Source organism: Penaeus monodon, chromosome 6, assembly GCF_015228065.2.
Source record: "Penaeus monodon isolate SGIC_2016 chromosome 6, NSTDA_Pmon_1, whole genome shotgun sequence".
In the NCBI taxonomy this organism is placed as follows: Eukaryota; Metazoa; Arthropoda; class Malacostraca; order Decapoda; family Penaeidae; genus Penaeus; species Penaeus monodon.
The window spans coordinates 39231313-39236312 of NC_051391.1; positions in this window are offsets into that span (position 1 = coordinate 39231313).

Sequence of the window (5000 nt, forward strand, 5' to 3'; positions counted from 1 at the left end):
GATACTGCAACTGCTACTGGTATACTGGTACTAGTGATGACAGTAATGATAATGATGATAACAATAACGGAATTATTAGTAACAATGAAGATAATGATAATGCTAATGACGATGACAATATTATTGCTAATAGTATTAATGATAATGACACTGATGATAATGATAATGGTAATATTGATAATTAAAATGATGCTAAGGATAAAAATAATAGTAATTATTATAATCATAATAATGATGATCAGGCGCAGTAATAATGACGAAAATTATTATCTTGATAATGATACTAATAGCTATTACCTTTTACTACTTTCCTTTTTCGCTTGTTTTAGCAATGCAAATGAAGATAAGGAAAACCAATAACTTTTTTCTCAATCATTTTTATATGAGGGAAATCGAAAGACTATGGACAGCAATGACAACCATCGTAATTACGATCTTAATAGTGGTAGCAAAATTAACATATCATTATAGTAGTAACAATAACACTAAATGATAATAGTCACATTGATAACAATTCCGTTATTGAATAATGATAGTCATAGCATTATTGACGTTAATTGGTAGTAGTAAGTGATCATAATGATACCGGCATAGTTTAATGAGAGTAGTAACAATATAACACTAATTGGTAATAGTAACAATGGCATCACCAATTCTGTTACTGAGTAATGGGAGTGGTAGCATTATGAACACTAAATGGTAGTAGTAACAGTAATCATAATAATTCCGTCATAGCCTAAAGAGAGTAGTGCCAATCTAACACTAATTGATAATTGTAACGATAGCAACACCAAGGTCATTTGGAGAAAGCACTAGTTGCCCGCGAGTAACACGTAGTGGCTTATGGGCGGTCTCCTCCAGGCTGCTGTGCGTGTTGACAGAAGGACATAGCGAAGCCCAGTGTTATCTGCATTATTTTTCTCTTTTTTTTTCACTTTTTTGGATTTTTTTTTCCTTTTTGTCTTCACTGCATCTCTGTTAGCCTTTCTTTTTTTAATGTTAGTCTCTCTCTCTCTCTCTCTCTTTCTCTCTCTCTCTCTCTCTCTCTCTTCTCTCTCTCTCTCTCTCTTCTTCCTCTCTCTCTCCTCTCTCTCTCTCTCTCTCTCTCTCTCTCTCTCTCTCTCTCTCTCTCTCTCTCTCTCTCTCTCTACTTCCCTCCCACCCTCTCCCTTTCTCCCTCTCTCCCGCTTCCTTCCATTCATCCATGCATCCGCCCATCCTTCCATCTATATATTCATTCATCCCTCAGTTCATCACCTATCCATCCTTCCCCCTTACGTCCCTCAGCCCCCCCCCACCCCGTCCGTCCTCCCTTACCTGGGAAATTCCCCGAAACACGACCCGATCTTATCAACTCCAATCTGACGAAGTGGCAAAAGTTCGCTCGAAAGGCGTCGTTTAATCACGTGGCGTCGTCTGGGATGCTCTCTCTGGGCAAGGCGGGGCGAGAGGCATATGGATCAGCTGACCTTTAGACCTCCTTCCTTTTTTTTGGTGGGGGGGGGGGACACGTTGGGTGGGGAAGGGTGGGTGATGGAGGTCGGTTCTTGATGGATTTTGCGATTAGGGTGATCTGGTTGGGAGCGAGTTGGTGATTATGGTATAAGGATTTTTTTTCTCGCATATTTGGTGTATGTGGTCTGTTTTTGTCTCACTGTATTTTCTCTTTCCTCCCCTCCCTCTATTCTATTTTCTCTTTCTCTCACTACCTTCGTCTCTGTCATCGTTTGTCCTCATTTCTCTCCAACTTCTCTTTCCCTCTTTCTTCTCTTCCAGCTTCCTTCCCTCTCTCACAAACTCCATATCCACCTCTCTTACCTTCGCTCCTTCCCTTTCCTTCTTTTCTTTCTTCCTCTTCCAACTTCCCTTCCGTCCTTTCCCACCGCCTCCTTCTCTCTGCTAGCTTCCCATTTCTCTCCTTCCCTTCCATCTTCCCTCTCCTTCCCTCCTCCCACACCTCTCTTCTTCTTCCCTCCCTCCCACCTTCCCTCTCCTTCCCTCCCACTCTCCGCGGCCTGTATTCCGCCGGGCAGAGACAATGGTCCGGGTCTCGGTGGTAAACAGTGATTGAATTACTGGTGTTGTTCCGCAAGCCCTGGCGTTCCTTGGGGGGAATCCGCGGTGATCCAGAAGGCGAAGGGGTGACATACTGATCAGCTGGATCCTCCTCCTCCCACCCTCTTCCACTCCTCTTTCCCCCTCCTCCTCTTGTCTCTCCCTCCTCCTTCCCTCCTTCTCCCATCCTCCTTCCCTCCTTCCCTCATCCTCCTTCCCTCATCCTCCTTCCCTCCCCGCGACTCCACCGCGGTCCTTCCTATTGCCTTGGAGGGAGCGAGGGCATAGGGCAATAGGGATGGGGTTGGGGAGGTGAGGAAGAGGTTTGAATGGGTTGGAGGAGGTGAGGGGGGGCGAGAGGGGGGGCTGAAGGGCGTCCTGAATAGCCAGATCAGGAATTCGAGGTTGTGGTTTCGGTTTCTTGTGTCAGGAGGGAGTATTTATGGCGTGGTGGGAATAAAATGGTTCCATGCTTGTTTGCGGAAATAAAATGGTTTCATGGTTGTTTGTGATGGTTGCGTCCAGGGAATGAAATACTGGTAAATGGAGGGTAATTAACAGCGATGTGTTTTTGTTGTTGTTTTATTTGTGTTTGCAGTTGCAGTTTACTGAGTTTACTTCGCTGGCTTAAAACTTTTATGTCGCAATAGTTACTGGAGGAAAAGCCGTTGCGCTGCGGTTATTACCATCAGCTTGATTATTATACATTCTTATTAAGCACTGCGGAATAATGTTAATTCATTTTCACAAATGAAAATGTATTATGCAGTCTTTAATTTCTTGGAATCACACATGCACTCAAGTTTTAAATATAACTTATTTTTTCCGACAATGTTATGTACATGGATTTTTTTCATGCTTGTGATGATTCATTTTCATTCTTTATTTTTCAGATTTGCCTCGCCGATTAATTTTTTTGAATCTGCCCACAGTCTCCCTTGACTCGAAACTACCATTCCATTTTCACCTTTATGCAGTCTTAGCGGTGAGCTCACTTTCCCCTGTCTAATAGACTCGTTGTCTCTACATTATCCCACGTTTTAATCGCTAATGCCTAGAGTTTAATCTGTTTATTGCCCGCACTGCCATAACTTTTTTGTAGTTGAACTGGCTGTCTAATAGTTTTTTTTTTTTTTTTTTTTTTTTTTTTTTTTTTTTTTTTTTTTGCCTATTACAAAGATTTACCTAAGCGGCACAAGTTACTAATGCAACGTAAGTTTATTGAAGTTTCTCTATCCTTTCCCCCATTTTTAATCGCCATTGTTACTCTAGTTTATTTGGTTTCTTCCTTTTTTTCGCGAAACATGATTAGAGGATTTTTTTTTTCCTTCTTAGTCTGGCTGTCTAAAGAGGACATAATGCAGGGTTCTCTCGAGCGCTTTTCCAAAACGGACATCGGGGTAGTTTTGGTCATTATTTTTTATAACGCAATATTATGGCGACGCAATTCACTTCTTAGGGGAAGGGTAGGGAGGGGAAGGGGAGGAGGTAGAGGGGAAGGGGAGAGAGCTGGAAGGGGAGAGAAGAGGGAGGTGAGAGAGAAGGGGAAGTGGAGAGGAGGGAAAAAAAGGAAAGAGGCGGGAAGGATATGAAGGAAAGGGGAAAGGGATTGCAGGGAAGGAGGAAAAGGAGAGTGAAAATGAGAAAGTGGAAAGGGAGAAAGGAGCGATGGGAAGAGGATAAGGGGAGGAAAGGAGGAATAGAAAAAGGGAGAGGGGAGGGGAGGGGGAAAGGGGACAGTGAAAGAAGATGGAATAAGGAAAAGGGGGAAGGAAGAGTGGAGAGGAAAAGGAAGGGGAGGGGGAAAATGAAAAGACAAAAAACAGTGGGAAGTAGAAGGAGATGCGAAAGGCAGAGGGGAATATCGCTCGCAAAAAATGAGAAAATTAGATCGCACTGGACTAAGGGGAAGGAAAGGGAGAAAGGGGGAGGTGGTGGCTTTTGGAATAGGCCAGAACACCAGGTCACGCAAGGGGATGGGAGGAGGAGGAAAGAGAGACGGCGGAGTGTGAATGGGAAGCGCTAAGAGGATTGGCAAGGTGAGATTGTCTGCAGGGAGGAGGAGAAGGAGAGGAAGAGGAGACAAAGAGGGAAAGGTAGAAACAAAAGGAAGAATCGAAGAAAAGGGAGAGAGGAAAAGAAAACCACAGAGAGAGGGAGGGAGGGAGGGAGAGAAGGAAGAGGAGGTGAAGAAAGAGGGGACAGAGGGGGTACAAAAGAAAGGAAGGAGAGGGGGGAAGGAAAAAGGGACGGAAAGAGAAAAGGAGAGAAGGTACGATTGGAGAGAGAAGAGAGAAGAGTAAAGGCGATGTAAAAGGAAATAAGAGAGAGAGAGAGAGAATTTAGAAAAAAGAGAGAAAGAAAAAGAGAGAAGATAGCCCTGCGCCGAGAGCAAGAAGCAAGCAAGGCCGGCAACTCTCTCCCGGTGTGAATGCGGAGAAGAAAATCAAGAATAGCGAGAGATGAAGCTGGTCATAGTGATTAGGAGAAGAAAGGAGGAAGCTGCTGAATGGAAGGAGGGGGGAGGGGGCAAAAAGAGCAAGGTGAAGCAGGCGCTGAAATGGGCAAGAGCAAAGGGCAGGAAATGAGAGGTAAGCAGAGAGAGAAGAAAGAAAATAGAAAAAAGTGTATATATCGGAGAGATGAATGAAGAGATCTGCAAACTTAAGAAAGGTTTCAGAGAGAGGGGAAGACGGAGAGATAGAGATAGTTTTAGATAGAGATAGAGAGAAATGGAGATGGATTAAAAGAGAGATAGATACATATAGAGATAAAGACAAGTAGAGAGCGACGAGTTGAAGGCGATGGTGATGGATAGAAATAAATAGATAGAGAGAGAGAAGAGAGCGAGAGCGAGAGCGAGAGCGAGAGCGAGAGCGAGAGCGAGAGCGAGAGCGAGAGAGAGAGAGAGAGAGAGAGAGAGAGAGAGAGAGAGAGAGAGGCAA